The sequence below is a fragment of the Peromyscus eremicus genome, chromosome 1 (genome assembly GCF_949786415.1).
Source record: "Peromyscus eremicus chromosome 1, PerEre_H2_v1, whole genome shotgun sequence".
NCBI lineage: Eukaryota > Metazoa > Chordata > Mammalia > Rodentia > Cricetidae > Peromyscus > Peromyscus eremicus.
The window spans coordinates 3,470,609-3,492,179 of record NC_081416.1 but is presented as its reverse complement, the minus strand read 5'-3'; the positions used below and the strand labels follow the sequence as shown (position 1 = coordinate 3,492,179).

The 21,571-nt window shown below is 40.2% G+C and overlaps 1 protein-coding gene across 1 annotated transcript in view; it reads left to right on the top strand.

Annotated features, from left to right (window-relative positions):
• Atrnl1 (attractin like 1) overlaps positions 1 to 21,571 on the top strand; it is a 582,942-nt gene that overhangs the window by 399,985 nt on the left and 161,386 nt on the right. The gene's annotated exons all lie outside the window — the stretch shown is intronic.

The window sequence follows — 21,571 nt, the reverse complement described above, 5'->3', positions numbered from 1 at the left end:
AGGAGTAGTTAGCATTAAGTTTAGAAACAGACATGTCATCTACACATATTATAGAAATGTTCACATTAAGTTGTATTTTAGGCCCAAATCTCCTGAAGTCCATTGTGTGAATTCAAAATTATGTTGCTTTTAAACGTGGCATAATGAACAAAGGAGTGAGGTAACAGTCAGACTCAAAGAACTGAAATCTCTGGTGTGGAGTAAGGGAAGTTTTAGCAGAACAGGGAGAAAGTTCACTGATGAAACTTACTCAAAATTAATAACAGTCTTCTGTAAATTGGAGTGTGTCAAAAGCATATCGAGGCATAGATCTTCCAACAAATGAAAATTAAACTTCCATTACTCACACATGCAATAATTGAAGCTGAGAAAATGACATATTTGAAATCAATAAAACTAACTCTAGACTTTAAAAGTAAGCTGTAGTCTACAAAATTGTATTTGAATTTAAAATGGCCAGCTTCAAAACCCAGATAAAAAACAATTTGAAATCTTCCTTCTGACATCAGCTGGTGAGCTTAGATAAAAGGATAAAAATACTGGAAGTAAGTTGTAATTTACACAAGTTCATCTTGTTCTTTTAAAAATTATTGATGAACTTTTGCATTACATTTACATGCCTGAATGATACTATGTACAACAGGGCAGAAACATACCTTTGATGTCTAAAAGCAAGGGACTTTCAAGTGTATGCCCTCTTCTTTAAAGTTTGACACTATCTCAAAATAAAGAAATATATTAAAAATGACTCCTCTGAAACATTTTATCTTAATCTTAGAACTTTTAGAAGCCAGATGTTACGGGAATTGAAGCACTTAGTTAACAACAGAGGTTTATCGTGATTTGTCAAGTATGTACCTTAGCACTGGGTAGGAAACGGCATTCCCCTTCCACAGACAAGTGTCTGAGCGCCAGGGCTGAGAGACTCCAGGCTTGTTGGTGTCTCTGGGACCAGCCTTCATGGGGTTCCTGCTTCTTGTCTGCCTTTGAATGTTGTACATTGCATCACTGTGTTAGCATTCCTTCTGACTGTGTTTTCGGCAGGTTTTGGAACTGATATTCCAATTCTACCCATTTCTGTACTCTCCTTCCTTACAGATACTTCCAGGAGAGAAATTAGAATTTTCTCCAAATGGTCGAACACATAAATGATCGTAGATGTGGTAATGAGCTCAGAGGCAGGATCACTTGATTGGGACACTCCACTTTACTATAATGGCCCAATATGAAATGCATTTGAAATGCTTACTCCTTCACAGTTCTTTTCTACACCACAAAAATTGTTCATAACAAGAACAAGCTTAGATTTGAAAAAAAGAAAGAAAGAAAAAGCTGAGATGGTGCAGACAGCTTAATGGGGCTGCCACTGTCTGGATAACCAGTGTTTAGAAGCATCACACATCAGCTGAAGGCTAGTGTATTCAGATCGTATTGAACAGTGTCTAAAGCCGCACGTTGGAGTCAGGATGGACAGTCCTCCTAAGAATGAAAGCCCTTTGACCTTTACAGGTGAGTGAGGAAGCACCATGGTAATACAACAGAGTATTCCATGTGTGGAATTTGGATCCCAAGATGAAAATCAAGGTTGCATTTTTTTAAATTTATCCTAAGAAAAGAAATTCCAAAATGAGTGGCTGAAATAATCTCAGTACTGTTTTCAGACTGTGTCTGGTGCTTCAGTCGAAGTTAAGGGAAATTAACGTATTTCTCACTATTTTGGCATCTAACTACCAAATTCTTCCTGACAAAGTATAGCTGACTTGGGGTTTAATATCTAACCATTGATAAGGTCTAACTGAATGAGCAATTCATTCGTCTAATTTTACCACTTGTTTAGTGACATTCAGGGAGGAAGTATTGTCATTGAAAGAAAAAGGCTGTAAATGCTAATTCTTCTTTCTGATTTCCTCTCTTTCTCTCTCTCAGTGTGTGTATGTGTGTGTGTCCCTTCTCTAGATATTTTTAGAACATTTTTCCTGTGAGCTAAAAGCCATATCTCCACAGACATTTTTTGCAAGTGAAATTGCTTTTCATTTGGCAAAAACTAAACCTGTGATTCATCGAAGTTTAGAGCACTCAAGGCCAAGGAGTACATCTCACTTGCTTTGACTGACATTTTTTCATCTAAATCAGACCTGCATGATTCAGCTACACTAAGATTCATATGCCAAACAGAGGAGATATTTGGGGGTGGTGTAAAAGAGCACCAAAGGAAATTGTCTTGGAAATTGTGACTGGTGACGAAGGTAAAAATCAACCCAAGTCAATAGGCATTTTAAATTGGTATTTGAGCTAGGAGACATCTTCTTGCCACAGTTTTATTAAGAAAACTGGCAAAGAGCATTAGAGGGACTTTTCTGTGCTGTGAAAAAATTAAAGTAAGGAAGAAGGAAAACATGATTTTTTTAAAATACCCCTCAGCCCAGACATTAAATGTTGTCAAGAAGTCACCAGGTTTGTAGGAAGGTGGAGAAAATCTGTCACCTAAACTGTCTCCTGTTGTTTTTACTGTTAGCACTTTAGATGTCCTCATTGAGTTTATTCATTGTCACCTTTATGTTTCCCGTGTCCAGAGCAGATCTTCCTGTGTCATGCACTTTCCTGTCTACTTGTGGTACAGAAGCAACACAAGGAAACTGCTTTGGGAATATTGGCATTAGACAAGTAAATGGGAGTGATGGAGGCAGCCCAGTGATGGAGCACTCAGGGTGGTGGGGGAGTCCCTGGGTTTGAGCCCAACACTACCGAAAACGGGGGGGGGGGGGGGGGGGGGAGATGTGCCAGAAACAACCAGTCATGCTGCTTTGCTTAAGTGTATTTTGTTCTCTCTCATTACAGACAGACATAAGCAAGCCCTGACTAATCTTATTCAGGACTGGTTGTGCAGCATATGAGGAAATGTAAATGCGGAGTTTACCATTGAAATGTATTAATATTTTTTGCCCAGAATGTATAAGGCCCTAGTTTCCTGTGTTTCTGCAGTTCCCACAATCACAAAACAAATATAAAAACAAAAAAACCCAACACTTAAAAATTTCAAAGCCTCCATCCAAGCTTTGGGGCACTTCCTAAAACCAAGGCCCTACATGACCATATGTCTCATGCTCCTGAAGTCAGCTGTAGCAGGAATCTTAAAGAGTCTTATTAATAAAATCAAACCCGGAGCCAAGTATTGGGGTGAAATGCTGGAAGATCAGAGAGACAGAACAAGCCACAGCTACCTCACCTCGCCGGATCCTCAGCTGGTCTTGTTTCCTCAGACTGGAGGCTTCTGAGTCCTCATCCAGAATGGGTCTCAGCTGAATTGCTGCTCAAAAGCCTGAATGCTTAACCAGACCAAATGCTTAACCAGCCAAATGCTTAACCAGCCATATGCTTCTAGTTTCTGGTCCTCATGCCTTATATACCTTTCTGCTTTCTACCACCACTCCCTGGGATTAAAGGCTCGTTTTCTGAGATTAAAGGCGTGATGAGTCACCATGCCTGGCTGTATCCTTGAACACACGGATTTCTGCCTCTGGAATGCTAGGATTAAATGCTAGGATTAAACTGCCTATCCTTTATGTTTAATATTGTGGCTGCTCTGTCTCTGACCCCAGATAAGTTTATTAGCATGCACAATATTTGGGGGAATACAATACCACAGTCAGCCCAGGTTTTATCATTACATTGCTGTAGGCAGTGAATTCTAGATTTGATTAAGGAAAATATTTAAGATATATAAAAGATAACCTAAATATTTTAATTTATGAATCCTTAATAGTAATACCCAAATTTTAACCTAAACTTTTTGTAAGTTACTTGGGGCTTTAAAAATCACTAAATTCTCTTGTCTCCATGTGTCTGGCTTCTTGTAGCGATGGGTAGGATTCTTTGAAGATTAATTTTGCTATTTTTAATTACAAGCATTTGCCTGTGTGGGTATGTGAAAGTGTGTGCAAGTGTGTGCAAGTGCCTCCAGAGGCAATAAGAGGGTGTTGGATCTCCTGGAGCTGGAATTAAGGTGGTTGTGAGCCACCAGGTGTAGGTATTGGGAACTGAACCCCAGTTCTCTGCATGAGCAGTAGGTGTTCTTAACCACTGGGCCACCTCCCTTCCCACATATGTTGGATTAAGTTTGCACTTCATTATTTTAGGTTTAGATTTGGCATCCTTACCTTAACCTGTTGGGCAAAACCCTACTCCCCATTTCTTATTCCTAACTCATCAGACTGCACAAAGCTGAGAGCTGCTTTTCATACCTCAAACCAGCATCCTCTTGGAATCCCCAGCTCCCAGCCCAGTCTCAGGTTTGCAGATTAGATGGCTGTAGGTGATAGCGAAGTATGCACAAACTTTTAAGTAGAGTGATGAACACTAGACATTATTTAGTGCAAAATACTCTAAAGCAGTTTCCTTTAAAGGTCCAAGTAATAGGAAAAACAGCCCTATTAGATTCTTGGCCACCTGAACTAAAAGAGTCATCTTTGGGTAGAAGACTGTTCACATTTCAAGGTTGAATGTATTTCTATGTCAGCCAGTACTGAATTCCTCTCCAGCATGTATTTCAGCTTTAATCTAGCCAGAGAGTAAGATGCTGTGTGGTTGATTAAATGTTTTTCTTCACCTGTTGAACAGTCACTATAATTAGTATAGCAATGACACCACCACTAATAGAAGACATTTCCATGATTCCTGTATGCCCCCATGTCACTGATAGCTCTTCTTTCTAGTCCTTTATACAGTAATGTCTGAAGCAACCATTCATTTGAAAAGTCTCCCTAGTCCCATCACATGGGCATCAGTAGAACAATGGTGGCTTTATATACTGTTGACAAATAGTCATAAGGCATTAGCCGAGGACTAAATAACCTTGAGATTTTCGAATGATCAGCTATTTTAATTTTTAACATTATACTTTAGTATTAATAATCAATTCTGCTTTGACCATCACAAATTCCCATTTCGAACATGGAGTAATGACATTATGTCTAGTGCAGTTCTGAGTGTATACTTATGAAATCTTTGCCTCCCAATGTTTCCTCTTCAAACACAGACCCTAAGCTTGCTGGCATATGAATCTGAATAATTTAGTTGTTTAAAATGCTGAATCAGCTTTTTGATACTTGGCTGGATTTTCGTAAACTCATATTATTCTTTTATTGTTTTCACAGAAAGCCCCTAAATAAAATAGCATTCATTTCTTAAATATAATTTGTTGTACCAGAGTATTCTATTACAAATAGATTATTTTGACTTGAGGAAACAATATTTTCTCTTCAATAAGAAATGTTTACCCAGTAACTACCTTTTTATGATGTTGCTTATTCTTTTCAGTTGGATCTTTTTAAGGTTTTATAGCCTTCCAGTTATAGTCCAATATAACAAAATAAATGCATGCCCTGCAACATAATATGAAAAGTTATAGTGTTTGAAATTAAAAAGACAAGTGTACAACATATACTTCAAAGTATATGGGAAATCTGAAGGTGTCCGTGCAATAATTTGCTTAAAGTGTTGGGATAGAAGGAAAAAAGCCAAGTGGTTTCATGGAAGGAACTGAAGTGTGCTGGAGATTTCTTCAAAAGTTGCGTGCTTTCCTGCTGAAACAACCAATTCAGATGTAATTTAGTCAATTACCAAGTTAATCATAATTGTAAGCACCAGATAATGTATCTTGAAAATAACTGAGATGGGTCAAGGGCAGCAAGTAAATGCAGTGCCAAAAATCAGTTTGTCTGCAAAGTAGACCTTTGCCTGAGATATAAAGCCTTTGTAGGTCTTCCTGATGTAGTACATTGTGGGTAGGTATCATGTGTCTTTCCCCAACTGCCATATGGCTTCAAGAAACATGGGAATAAGAATTCAGAATGATGCCCAATGGCTAAGTGATTGTATATTTTTGTTAGATCAGAAATGACATCAATCCAGGTGTGATGGTACATATCTCTAATACTACTACTTGAGAACAAAAGAAGAATTGTGACAAGTTCTAGGCCAGCCTAGGCTACATGGTGAGTTTGACACCAACCTGCACTCTATGAAGACACCTTGTCTCAAAGAAAACAAAATGAGGCTTCCAAGTCTTTCGGCAGTCCCTGTGTTAAAAGGTGGGGTGTGGATGCCTTCCTGTTGAATCTGGATAGGGTCTATGGCTGACTTATAGAGTGAGGAAGTGGAGCTTGCCCATGTGCAGGTTATAGTTTGAGACACTGACAGCTCCCTCCCCTTTTCCTCTTCAAGTATTTACTCTTGAAATCCTCTGTCATGTCATAAGAAAATCCATATATTCCAGTGTAGGAAGAAATCCATGCAAAAAGAAGCAAGGCGTTGCTGACAGTCGTGGACTAACTGACTGACAGCCAGCACTAGCTTACCAGGTGTGTGACTGAGTAATTCATCACAGAGAAGATCTTCAGAGACGAGCCTACCTTCTCCCAGCCCTGCCCAAATTACAGGTTCAATTGTAACAGAAATTGAAGTGGTGGCTAGCATCATAAGAATTACAGGGACAAAGGGAGCCATGATAGGGGGAAATAGAGGATCTGAGTGCATCTCTAGCCTTCATCTCTATTTTAGATACTCTTTCTGTAGCTCTAGGGATGGTACATGGAATAGTAATATGCCTTTTTATATAGACAGGATAAATATGGCATGCTTGGTCATTAAAATGGCCACAGCACACCTTACAACTGAATGCGAGTCAGGCTCGCCCCATCGGGTACAGTGCCGCTCCCATCGTCGGGAGACAAATGCATCCAGACCGGAGTGAGTATATTGCTAGGTAGAAAGAATAATTAGTATACAGTTGTGTTGGCCTAGGTAGAGCAACTCCTCTAAGTAGAGGCTCCTTTCATCTAGTTGCATCTTCCCAGAGCTGTAAAAGGCCATTTGATCATGCTCTTCAATCACCCTCTTAATCCTCTCAAAGGGCTTCCAGAGTCTACCAACATTCAGTCTCCTTAGCCTGGCATTTAAATGCCTGTCAAACACCCATCACCCTCCTTATCCTTATCTCCCTGCGCAACTCCAGGCCTAGGCCCTGTTCTCACCCACCTGATGCTGACTGTGCCTTTGTGCTGTGCTCTTACTAATCTCATAGTGGTAAGTGGGTTTTTTTTTTCCTTATTTATTTTTTTCATTCTCCTGAAAACTACTTAATGTCAAAGATAGAGTTCACATCTTTTATGGAATCATTCCTGAGCATTGCAGCTGGTTTTGATTTCTGCATTTCCCTTGCTCCTCCATTTTACTCACAAAACACCACTGTCTTCATTTTACCTTCCTTCTGAAAGGCTGGTTAGAGGTCTCTCATGTTTCTGCACTTGTCTATGTGGTCTCATTGGTGTGTTAATTGGGTGCAGTGAATGCTTAATAATTTGTTTGTTGATCATGAGCTCACTCTTAATGAGGATGTCAGAGGAATCCTATCTACATTATAGACAGGATCCATTTCTCTGACAACTGGAGAGAAATGACTGTTTAGAGGCTTTGTTCTTTGTCTGCTCATAAACACTTATGTCAGAATGGCCCATGAAACCTCTCACCTACACACCAAAGAAAAACAAAAGATGGGCAAACAAATACAACAAACAGCTATTCAAGAACTCTTAGAAATAGATGTGTTTGACTTCTTCAGGGATGAATGAAAACACTCTCAATATATGAGAAAAATGGTGTATTTCAGTATTATAGTCAGTTCCTAATTAAGAGAATTTTTTGGAAATTTACAAATAACTTAGCTGTACTTGGGGTTTTATTAAAATGAGGCTTGACTAGAAAGGCATTTTCACCCTTATTTTTCTTTTTTTCTGTGCCCCGCCTCTTCTAGCCACGCCCATACTCAGGCTTCAGTTCTTAAACATGCCCCGATCTTTGCTCTTTCTCTGTCTGGTCCCACTGCTCTATGCTCCTTCCTTAGACTTTCCTTGCCTTGCCTCCCCTCCCCTGCCCCCCCTCTCAGCCCTGTCCTTCCCACCCCCACCCCACCCCACCCCACCCTGTTCCCTAGGATGGTACCGCCCTCTTCTCCCCAGAATTTTTCTTATATTTTCTGTGGCTACTGTATATCAGTGGCTCTCACATCTTAATATGTATCAGGAGCCCCAGGGAAATACTTTTAAAATGAAGATTTTGAGGCATAGCCTTTTCTAAAATTTTAACCCAGTTACCCTCGGTCTGGTTTTGGATTGTGTAGAAGCATCCCCGCCGAGTCTGATGGAGCCCTCCCTTCACTGAGAACTGATAACAAAGGTGAGAACATGATCCCCGATGAGCATCACAGAAGTGGCAGGAGTTGGGGAGAAAGAATGCAATATATGGAGTGGGTGAGACCCAGGGTGCTCCGATCTAAGCCACTCAGCTATGGAGCTGCATTTGCCCTCTGGATAACCTATGTGCGCATCACAGCAGGGACAAGCCCTTTCCAAAGGAGCACTGGGCCAGAGCAGGAAGACTGATAAATAAAACCAATGTCTGTAGTCGGACTTTCTTTGGGGACTGCCAGCTCCCCTGTAATGACGCAGAGACTTCTTACTAATTATGAAAGCTTGGCCTCCACTTAGGCTTTTTCCTAACTAGCTCGTATAACTTAAATTAACCCATTTATATTAATCTGCCTTCTGCCACGTGACTCCTTACCTTTTCTCAATAATGTATGTTTGACTTCCTATGTGTCTTGCTGGTGAATCCCGCCTCTCTTCTTCCCAGAGTTCCTCCCTCTGCCTGGCACTCCCTCCTAACCTCTCCTGCCTAGCTATTGGCAGATCAGCTCTTTATTAAACCAATCAGGTGCTTTACGTGGGCATGGTAAAACAGCAACACATCTTTACACAGTTTGCTCAAAATATCCCGCAACAAATGTCAGCACCCTAGAAAAGTACATCTCGTATAGCTTCCTGGTAAGAATCATTAGTGATGGAAGTATGGGGTCAGTTTTCTCCCCTCTCAACACGTCTAATCTTTAAGACAGTACTTGGAAGGCTTTGGGACACTCTTGATGCATAACTGTGACATTGCTGCAAAATTTACCACAGTGTATGGAATGAGCACAAGAAGCAGTGTGCACACATACCTGTTGTCAGAGCAATGGGAGAGCGTTCAAGCAGGTGGACTGTTCTGTTGTTTCATTTGAGCTCTTAAGTAATAATCACTGGGGGAATCATCATGACATCGTTGGCTCTTTTTAACCTGTATATGTGTGTTTCATTGTTTAATTGTTTTTCATACATTTTAATCATATTCTTTCCCTTCCCTCCTCCCAGATCTTCCCCACCTTGCTACCCCCACCTAACTTCATGTTAGTTCTCCCTCTTTTTCTCCCAAAACAAACAAACAAACAAACACCCTGTAAATCCAGAACACAGAGGTCAAAACAAACAAAAATGAATAAGAAAAAAAACACTACACAAAACAAAAGCCAACCATAACAACAATACCCATGGAGTCTGCCCTGGAGTGTGGTCGCTATAAACTCAAAGATGCTCCATTGGAGGAAACTGATTTTCCTTTCCCAGCAGGTATCAATGCAAATAGCTTCTTGGGTAGGTGTGGTACTTTGTGTCCATTTCTTCTCTGTGCTGGGTGTTTTTTCTGGTTTAATCTTGTGTAAGTCTTCTGTATGCTGTCAGTCTCTGAGTTCATATGCACACCGTTCCTCTTGTGTCTAGAAGACACTGTTTCCTTGGAGTCATCCACTACCTGTGGCTCTTACAGTCTTTCCAACTCATCTTTCTCCAAGATCCCTGAGCCTAGAGAGGAAGGATTTGATAAAGACATCCCATTTAGGACTGAATGGCTCCAAATTCTGTCACTCTCTACATATTTCCTAGTTGTGGGGCTCTGTGTAATTACCATCTAATGCAAGAAGAAGCTTCTCTGTTGAGGGCTGAGCTCTGCTCTGCTCTGTGGGTATAGTGGTATGTCATTAGGAGTCATTTTATTGCTATGTTTCCTTTAGTAGAATAATTATAGGTTTTCTCCTAAGGCCTATGACCTAGCTAATCTAAGGTTCTTGACCCATTTAGCAATGCCAAGTATGGATTCCATGTCATGTAGTGGGCCTTAAATCCAATTTTATAAAGTACTTGGTTGCTCCCATAACATCTGTGCCACCATTGGACCAGTATATCTTGCAGGCAGGTCTCTTTTGTAGGCTGCAGGGTTTGTAGACAAGTGAAATTGATGATTACTTCTTTTTTCACCATGCTAATCAGTGGGAATAAAATTTTTAGTTGGGCACTAGCCTGATTTCTTCATGTCCAATGACATAAATAAATGGTGTCTTCAGCAATAGGACTGAAGGTTGTAGAGAGTAACTAGTCCTTGGCATAATATATGATTTGGTGTTGGGAGAGGTATTTTATGGAGCACTTTAGCTAGCCATCAACTCACCGAGATGTAACCCATTTCTGTCACTAGAGGTTTTACTTGATGACATGTTTACTCATTGGTGCATTGTCTCCCCCTTTACATGGTGGCTTTATTGAAACCGTGTGTGTACACACACACACACACACACACATATACACACATATATATATGTATATATATATATACATATATATATATTACAGCAGCAGTTTCTACAGAAGTAGATTTCCATATAGCTTTTCAAAAGGTCTTCAGTGTTAATTAGTTAGTTGTTCCTTCCCTTATTCCATCCTTCACTTTGTGTTCTCCCTCCCCCCGCCCCCCATATTGAATCCTTCTGGCTGAAAACATGATGGAGAAATAAGATTCAGATGTGGATCTACCTGTCTAAGGTTGACACAGGCAGCAGTGATGGTCTCATCTAAGGACGGATGAGAACCAGCACTCTGACATCACATTCTATTTCACACAGATACATGTTCTTACAGCTATAGTAGAGTAAGTTCAAACATACTGAACAATACTGAATCTAAAGATTATTGGAAAGACTATCAACTCAAGTAAAGGACCATCTGATCAAGTTGAAATCCTTATCAGAACTAATAAATATGAACACTGATTAGCACAATATGCTGAAAATTTTACAGATGAAATGTACGAAGACCTGTAACTTGTGTTGAACTAGTTCTTAAAAGGTGGATTGATAAATGGACAGATGAGTTGGTTTGATCTGTGACAGAGTTGTGATAAAGCAAATATAGCAAGAGTAAACATTGACTTGCGATGATAAGTGTGCAGTGGGTTAACTCAGTTTTTACTTTACTGAATATTTGAACATTTTCATACTGAAATGTTAGAAAAATTATTAGAAAAATGGAGCAATCTCTTTTCTCAATTGGAAAGGCAATCACCCTTTAGACACTCCCATGGTATTTATATTCCAACATCGCTTCTAAATTCCTCTTTTTCCATACACTAACGATGTCATCTTGGCCAAGTTAATTTAAATTACTAAGCCCATATATTTTGTCATCTACAAAAGGAGTGTACCAACACCAAATTAAGTAGATATAAGAAATAACTAAGCCGGGCGGTGGTGGCGCACGCCTTTAATCCCAGCACTCGGGAGGCAGAGCCAGGCGGATCTCTGTGAGTTCGAGGCCAGCCTGGGCTACCAAGTGAGTCCCAGGAAAGGCGCAAAGCTACACAGAGAAACCCTGTCTCGAAAAACCAAAAAAAAAAAAAAGAAAGAAAGAAATAACTAGTATAGGGCTGGAGAGGTGGGTCAGAGGCTAAGGACACTTGCAGCCCTGGCGGAGGACGCTGGTTCAGTTCCTATATTCCACATCAGGCAGCTCACAACCGCCTGTAACTCTAGTTCTGACACCCTCTTCTGGTTTCCAAGGCACCTGTGTGCATAGGGTGCACTTAAATACACTCATGTCCACACACATTGGCACAAAAGCAAATAATAATTTTTAAAAAGGAACTGATTAGTATCGATGTAAAAAGTAAATAAGATAATGTGAGGTGTTTGACAAGCAGTAAACTAAAATGTGCATGTCATCTTTTTAAATTAAGATCAATTTTTATGTTTAACAGAAACCAGATGAAATAAATTTCATCTTTACTTCATTTAAAATCTTCCAAGTTAAAACTATTAATTTTGGCCAGGCGGTGGTAGCGCACACCTTTAATCCCAGCACTCGGGAGGCAGAGTCAGGCGGATCTCTGTGAGTTCGAGGCCAGCCTGGACTACCAAGTGAGTTCCAGGAAAGGCGCAAAGCTACACAGAGAAACCCTGTCTCGAAAAACCAAAAAAAAAAAAAAAAAAAAAAACTATTTATTTTAGTATGCGGAATTGTAAAAATTCAATTGTTTTATCAAGAGATGAAAAGTTCTTGCCAAGCAATAGAGCATTTTATGTAAATAACTATTACTAATTGGCGTAAATTCCATGATGTTTGTACATCTCAGGAGCAGCTTTACGAAATGTAAATCTTGACTCTAGTCTACTGCAAGAATGGAAACATTCAGCATGGAATTCCTGCTGAACATTCTGTTTTCATTCAACAAAAATAGCCCTTTGCTAGATGCTGTGGAAAAGAAAATGGAGCCTGTGGCTCCCTCGCCCACAAAAGATTTACAGTGTGGTCAGAAAGAAATGTCCAGCTCTCAGGACAAAGAGAACAATGTGTGGTTTAAAAAAAAAAAAAAGAAAGAAAGAAAGAAGTAAATGACTAAGAATCAAATGAATAATGGTAATATGAACTGAAAACTCGGAAGTGGAAAACTTGTGCTTTTGAAATGAAATCTGTGGGATCCTGTGCTCTTTAAGGCTTCAGACATGAGGAAAACTTACTGAGAACATGTGGACTGGGGAGAAGACAAAACCCAAAGAGCAGTGGTTGGGGCAGAATTTCCTTTGTGAATCATGAACTCAAACGAGGAATGAGAACATCATTTAGCAATAATCAGCTAAGAATGATAGCTGGGTGTTAGAACCGTTCTCATTCCCAGTTTCATTCAGATCTGGTTACTTTAAGACATTAGGATGGGAGCTGAGAATGAATATGAATATGATCAGCTCCAACCTCAGGGAGCTGTGATCATAAGTAACAACACTTATTGCGACTTCTTTTATTGTTTTATTAAAAATTAAAACTTGGGAGTTAAATATTAGGGAACAAACCTGAGAGATCGACAGAGTGATGGAGAAACAATACCTCACCCTCTTCTTCACTTTCCAAGATCGAAAAGGCCCCTGATTGTTCCCAAGCCCCTCCTTCTTCCTTTTTGTGTCTCTCTAGCTTCATCTGAGTCAGCCAGAAAACTCTATGGTTTATTCCAGCCAGGTGAATGTAGACTCCACTCTCTGAATGAAGGTTTAACTTTATTGGCAATCTTGGACCAACAATACAAACAAATCTCCCACAACAAATACTAACATGATCTCTATATTAGAGGTCAAGTGTGTACCTAGCTGAAGCTTACAGACTATCTGAAGAATTGCGGGGAAATCACAGTTGTAGACAAATAGCATCTAGGTAAGGTGCCAGGTGATGTGGGCAGACAGACTTCTCTTGTAGTTGATGTGTAAGGCAGACTAAGTGTGCAAGCAGGACCACTGAGTTGTTCTATAAAGAGGACTGAGTCAAGCGTGAACTGAGGTGCAATGACAGAGGTGGACACACAGAAATCAAGGTCCACACATCAAGCATGAGTAGCCAGTGTAGGTGTTTCCACTCTACCATAGCCACGGTGATCTCTCCAGACCCTGGCTGAGAGGGATTGGACCATATGGTTGAGGTCTGGAGCTAGGTGTCTTCATCTTTAATCTGTTGGCAGTACCAACTGGTAAAAGATCCTGAGAGGAATCAAGTATTTTCAGTGAACGTTTTTCGTTATTCATGTTTAATGTGAGTAGGATAGGAATTGGAACAGGGAAAATCCAGAGGCAAAATGACTACAGGCAGTGGAGGCCTAAACCAGGGCACTGGTGTCTCAGCAGAGTCTAGGGCATCTCTTGCATAGAATTCAATATCAACAGGAAGAAAAAAGCAGACACTATGAAGTGTGGAACGGAGAAGACTGGCATTGTTTAGAGTCCCCAACATGTGGTAAGTACAAGAAATGCAAGAATTGTAGAGGAACCAGCTTTATTCACTCTACTGCCGTCTTTCAATTCTCTTCGGAAGTGTTTCTATCTGCATTCGGAGCTATCCATTCCCACTGTGTGGGGCTTCTGCAGGCCACTGGGTGGGAGAGACAGCAAGGAAAGGAGTCTCTGGATCCAGCTTAGGACCTGGATACTTGAGGTTTGTTCTAATAGGAATAGAAAGCAGGGAGGTAGGTGCAGATATGGGAATAAGTTCAGTTTTGTGCACATTAAGAGTATCCCTGGTGGGTAGGCTTCATGCTTATAACTGAGATAGATGAACACAGTCCAGCTGAGAGACTAGGACAGAGGGATAGGTGGGGGCATGTTAGAGGGGGCATCTAGCTTCAAGGAGTTGTTTTTAATAACTGAGTATGTACGATATCACTGTCTACGTGGTTTGCACACAGAGACCTTTGCTCGGTCGGAGATGACAGTGTGTGGAGATCTGCACCCTGGCCTGCCTTCCCTTCAGCTCCTTCCAGAAAGACAGCTGAGGTCACTGGGGTTGGAAAGCACAGTGTTTAGAAGATTGAACATGGATTTTTTCCCTTTAATTCTATCCATAAAAATTATTTGTACCTGAATAAATTTAAATATCAGAAAATTAATTACATTACCTACATTTGTAACATCCTAACAGAATATTCTTATTTAAAGGATAGTATTCTACCTTTAACATTCTTCCAGGGTGGAAAAAACATGTTGGGAATCGCATTATAATCTGTTAAGCTAAAATTGAATGTTTCACTTCTAGACTGGCATATGCCCTGGAAAGGAATGGTTTTCTGGAGAAATGTTTTGTTTTGTTTTTTACTCTGGTTCTGAAGCTCCTTTCTGATTATGGCTGCTCAGAAATCCTGAACTATAGGTGCTGATCAAGTGAATTAACCACTGGTGTGATGTTCTCCCCATTTGCCCGTGTGAATATGGACTTCTTTTTCAGACTTTATTTTTAATTGCTGTGGTATGAGTTTTGTTTTTAGCTACCTCAAACACCTGTGGATTTTAGGGATTCAATCACTTAAACATATTGATTAAGAGATGAAAATGTGATACATGATAATTTTTTTGAAGGTAGGATTGAGAAGGCACTAAAAAGAAATGTCAGAATTAATAGTACAGAATATGGAGGAAAGCACAATCTAGAAACTAATAATAATGACAACAACTCAGTCGGTAGAGCATGAGACTCTTAATCTCAGGGTCGTGGGTTCGAGCCCCATGTTGGGCGCCAGATATTGGTGAAGTTATTAAGGCCACCCCACGTAGTTAAAAGGAGATTTATTTAATGGAGTAACTTACAAGTTAAGGGATAGGTAGGTCACGGGGTCTGGGGAAGGTGTATCGCAGTCCAGCGGTGTTCTCTGGAGCTCTGCTTGGCCCACCTTCACGGTCCAAGGTCCCAGAACCGAGTGAGAGCACTGCCCATCCAGATCTCAGGTCTCCAGGCGCCTCCCTTGGGCCTGCCTTGTAGGCGTGACAGTTGCCGAAGTCTCAATGGGGGTTGGAACTTCCAGATCAAAGCTGGAATGGCTACCCACTACAACAATTGCTATTTATTACATATTAATGACAAATACTTAGAAACATAATTATATCTTTATAATTACCATATTCCTGTATTATAGATGAGAAAGTTAATGTACACAGAGCAAATGACTTCTAATAGTGCAACAAATAAAACTAAATAAATGTCTGACTCACTCCCAGAGCATATTTGCATAGGTGAGGCTCTATCCTTAGGATGTATCCAAACTATGTTCCCACTGCTTGTTACATTCTTTCTTTGGCTCTCTAGTGCCCATGCAGACCCGTAAACAGCTATAACTTTTAGAATAAAACAGATAGTAGAAAACCAGTTTTAGCATTGATAATGACATCAAAATCATTTAAAACCTGGGATTAAATACAGCATATAATCTGTAAGGCCCCACACTGAAGATGAAAACCATTATTAGAATCAAAGGAAGATGTACTAAGACATGGAGCACTATGCCAAGTTCAAGAATGAGATCACACAACAACAATGAATATTTTTGTGGATATTTGCAAGCTGAACTGATTCCAAGATATTTATAGAAATATGAAGGCCAGGGATATCCAAAGAAGAAAACCTTATGCTTCTCAGTGTCTCGACTGTCTAAAGCTGGATTAAGTAAAACTCAGTTGAACTGATAAGGATGGAAACAGGCACTTCCTGAGAGGATCCCCTCTCTGTGACCTTCCCTCTCCACTGGAGTCTAGGAAAGAGAGAGTCCTTCTGCTCCTCCAAAAAAAACCTCCACACTCAAAGTCCCTCCCTACTACTTCCTGTGCATCTCTCTATCCATCTTCCAGACGCCCTCTGACTCTCTATGATTACTTTCTGTCAACTAGTTGCTGGCTCTGCTTCCTGACCCAAGGTTGATTTTATTTAGTTAACACAAACACAAACTTGGGGTTCACAGTGTAATTGGATATCCAGCAACAGGTCTCTGTGTTTAAGTGTTTTCATAATAATTTAACACATACAGAGTAGTATGTGAAGAAGCCATAAGCCACAAGATCTGGATGTTGTTCAACCAGTAAAAATTTATCAAAGAAATCTGTAGATTATCTTACCTTCTCCTGGCCTCATCCACCTCACCTTGATGGTTTCTTTGACCAAGCTCTCTTGGAACTTAGAACTTTTCATTCCAAGGTCATTTGTTAAGTGTACATGTCACGTTTTGGATCATCAACAAAATAAAGAATGGAAAATAGTATCTCTATTAGGTTCAGCTTGTCTCTAATGTTCACACCTCCTCTAGTTAAAATAAGCAATGGGAAAAGGGAAAGTATCTGTCAATATGTTCACAACTTGCAATGTCCTTTATTACTGAGGGGACCTCCTTGTATCTCTGATTCCACCTACCTGGCTATGGTAGGCCAACTGTAGAAATGACCATGCTGATCTTAAAGAATGACCCTTCTGGGCTCGGGAAAGAGAAAGGACAAAGAAGTTGAAGTTGTGTATAGGCTACTTTCTTGATTCCATTGCTCACTCTGTTAAGACTTTTAGGAAAATCATTTTACCCTTGTGACCTTCAGATTTCCAATCTGTAAGCTAATGACAAACAGTGAATTGTCTTGAATGGTGACTTTTAAGACAGTAGCGATTGTAAAAATGTAAGATTATAGCTAATGAGTGGGCCCTACAGAGCTCATTCTCAGAACAGATCCTTTGGCTGCACAGTATTTTCAAAGTAGGATAGTGAAAAAAGATTCTGCAGGGGTCTGGTGTGCTAATTGATCAAGGATTGTCAGAATCAGTTGTATTTTCACTGTGTTAGTGACATAAGGTCTTAAACCAAAGTCTCCTCATTCATAGTAAGAAAAGTATGTGGTGATCTGATTATATTACAATAGGAATCTATTATCTAATGAAAAGAGAAAATGGATATAATTAAACAGGTCCATCTAAAGGCTACTGGCCCTGTGGAGGTGATGGTAACCTCAGTAGCTTGTAAACAGAATTTTAAAAAGAAAATGGAAGCTACTAGTTTCTATCAGCTGTACAACAGTAATCACACCCTCATGCACACACTTGAGTGTGTGAAGGGATAAACAGAATTTTAAAAAGAAAACGGAAGCTACTAGTTTCTATCAGCTGTACAACAGTAATCACACCCTCATGCACACACTTGAGTGTGTGAAGGGCATGCAATAAGGGGAACAACAGTCGACCCTCTGAAAGTGATCTTGATAGAATTACCTAGGAGTTTGGAACTCAGTTGTGATCTAATAGAAAGTCTGGGTTTAGAAAGGGATAGGTTCAAGACCCTTAGAATAGCTATGTAAATAACCGTGAACATATCATTTAACCTCCATTTGCCTCAGCAGGCTTGTTTTAAAAAATAGAACAATAATTCCTAAGAGTTTGTTGTGAATATTAAGTATGGTAATAAATGTTAAAATATGTATAAATTTCAAAGTACAAATGTAAGATATTATTGAGATAACCTTCGGGTTTCAACATTGAAATGCAATCCTGTTTAAGCTCGTAAAGCAGCTACTCTACCTGACCTTGTCGGTGAATCACTTACAAGGGATAAGTGGGAATTCCCAGCCCAGGAACTAATGAGAAGGAGGGATGAAGTAATTTGGAGTCAACTGTTGAAAACCAAGTTTTGACATATTTGTTTTGTTAAGACAAGCAAGACATTAACTTTTCTAGATATCAGTTTCCTTTTCTATGTTAGAATAATAAACTTTTGTAGGGTTATAAAAAATAATGAAAACACTTCTAAATCAGGATACACAGGGGCTTATTACCTCTTAAGACTTTAAAAAATAAGAATACACACCTATTTTCATTTTTATATTCATCATACATGGCCATGCTCTATAAGGACACTTTCATGTGAGTGTGCATTGAGTTCATTTTTTTTCAAGACATGGTAGTAGACACTGTGGATATCACTAGGGAGAGACCTGAGCTCTGCTCTCAACTCCTCAAACTGTTTTGGGAGAAATAACTTGAATAAGAAAATATCAGTACAGAATGTGATGTGTCATGATGAAGCCATGCCCCAAACGTGGAAGGATCAGATGAGACGTCTTACAGCGGATGAGCCTGCACTGAGAACTGGCTGGTGAGATGGGTCAGTTACAAGATGGTTCAGTATTCATTTTCTATGAATGCTTGTAACACGAATCTTAAAAAGGTCTAATTAATAAAAACAAACCTGGAGCCAGGTATTGGGGTGAACGCTAAAAGATCAGAGAAACAGAACAAGCCACAGCTACCTCACCTTGATAGCGTCTCAGCTGATCCTGTTTCCTCAGACTGGAGGCCTCTGAGTCCTCATTCAGAATGGATCTCAGCTGAACTGCTGCTGAAAGCCTGAAAGCTTAAAAGCCTAAAAAGACTCTAGTTCCTGGTCCTCACACCTTATATACTTTTCTGCTTCCTGCCATCACTCCTGGGATTTAAGGCATGAGTCACCATGCCTGGCTGTTTCCAGTGTGGCTTTGAACTCACAGAGATCCGCATGGATCTCTGCCTCCCGAGTAATAGGATTAAAGGTGTGTGTGTGCCACCATTTTCTGACCTCTATGTCTATCTAGTGGCTGTTCTGTTCTCAGACCCCAGATAAGTTTATTAGGGTGCACAGTATATTGGGGGACACAATATCACCACAAATGCTGCTACAAATTACCATAAAATAACAGAATGCATTCTCTCCTGGTTCTGGAAGCCAGAAATCCAAAATTAAGTCATCAGGTTCCTTGGAGAAACTATTTTATTGTTCCTTGCTCTCTTCTGATGGCTGCCGGTGTCACTCCAAGCTCTCTTGGTCTTCGCCTCATCTTCCTTGTGTGTTTTCACATGGTATTCTTATAAAGAACGTGTATCCTGTTCATGACAGTATGTGTGCCTGAGATGACAGGACCACTCTCGAGCTCTCCCCACTTCTTCCACCAGGATCACCTTTTACATCCATGTTTCCACTGAGTCCTTCCAAGGCGTGTAGCTCTGTCAGCATGGACCACAGAGCTCCAGCCTCACACGACCCCACTCCAAAGCCATTTGTAAATGTTTTGGTGTTTGTCACAGCACCATTCGTTCTTGGCTCTGAAAATCTGTATCAAATGTCTCATAGCTGCCATGACATCATCACAGGGTAGGCAACCTAAAGTCAGATGCTTATATCGAAAAGCCCATCACATCATCACAGGGTAGGCAACCTAAGGTCAGATGTTTATATCGAAAAGCCCGCTCTGGAGACAGAACATTGAAATCAGGGTGTCACCCATGTTTCCTTGGACGGCTCTGGGGGAGAATCCTTGCCTCTGTCCCCCTTCTGGCAGCTCCTTGGCAATTTTTGGCTTGCATCTACATCTCTGCCTTCATCATTACATATCTTCTGCCTTTGAGTAACTTCATATAGCGTTGTAAGAAAGAATAAATCATAAATCATGAGCTTCAGGGCTCATTCTGATCCTGTATGACATCACTTTAGTAAAGTACATCCACAATGCCCCTATTTCCAAGTAAAGTTTTGTTCTAAGTTCTAGTAGGAATTACTTTTGGAGAGGGTAGAGCACTGTGCTTCCTCAGATGAATTGTTATGTGCCTTTGTTTTTCACTCACCCTTTTTGTTGACAACACTAATGTTAAGTTGCTATGGTGACAGTTTATTCATTTGACCCACGTATTCATTCTAATCCTCTATTCCAACCCCAGCTATGTCTCTAAAATGCTAAGCCCTGACAGAGAGACTGGTGGCTATATCTTGAGAAGTCTGAACATTATGTCCCTCTGGAGATGGGAACTTTGCCAAGATGAGGTCAGAAACAGTAAAACGTTGAGGGTTGTTGTTGTTGTTGTTGTTGTTGTTTTGTTGTTTCATTGGAGTAATATGTCTGCCTGCCACTGGCTATGGTTAAATAATAATCTCTGGTTTTGCTCAAGCTAGTACTTATTCTAGTCGATAATATCGAGTTCTGTTAACTGATTCTGTGAACTGATATTTAATACATGGTTTGACAAGGTTACCAGCCTGGGATTTGTTACTTTAATGTATCAGTCAATGGCAAAGCCAATGTGTAATACTAATGAATTGGGAGAATCTTTGTAATCACCAGTCGTGTGCCACGTTCATGACTGAAGGTCGTTCCGTAGGAGGAGAATGGTAAGGAAGACTGTGAACACATTGTACTCCCCAGGCCTTTGAATGGAGATTTGCAGCATCAATACAGGTGTTTCTCAATCTGACTACTAAAATGGATGCCTTCCTTTCTTGGCCTTAGAGAATTTAGACTTCTTCTCACTTGAGACCTATGAAATAACACCTCTTTTGTTTTAGAGCATCTGTCTCTCTTATCAGTGTTTGTGACTTTAATCATCTTCACAGCGATGTATTCTGCAGATATTACTAGAAATTCATCTCAGACTAGTATAAACTGGATTGGAGTTTTGTTTCTTGACAGTCTTGATGAAAACGTGCTCTGAGTACCTGTTTCATTCATGTTCTCTTTTTGGGGAAGCAATTTTCCCACTCCCTCCTCCCCACGAAATATCACATTCTAAACCCCTGGAAACTGTGAACTTTACCTCGTGTGGTTAAAAAGCATTTGGCACGTGAGTTGGACTAGGGATCCTGACATGGAGGTGTTCCTGGGTGCTCTGAGGAGACTCTAAATGAGATCACCATTGTCCTGAGATAAAGGCAAGGGGATATTGGATTGCATGCAGAAGAAAAGCCGTGTGGCCTCAGAGGCAGAGACTGAAATGCCAAAAGCCTCCATAGACAGGAAAGAGGTTCCCTTTGGGAGTCTCTGGAAGAATGTTGCCTGGCCAGCTGCACAATCCCGTCAGCCCAGTGGATCTAACTGGAGTGATTGAACTGTGCAGGAAATAAAGTCCATTATTTTAAGCCACCAAGTTTGAGATAATTGTTTACCACAGCCTTAAGAAACTAACTTAGGTGTATAGCATTTTCTCTTGGAAGATGTGAGACACCCATGCTCCTAACAGAAGTATTCTAACAGTATTATGTTTCTCAGTAGTCTGTATAGTTAGCATGTCCTCCCAGT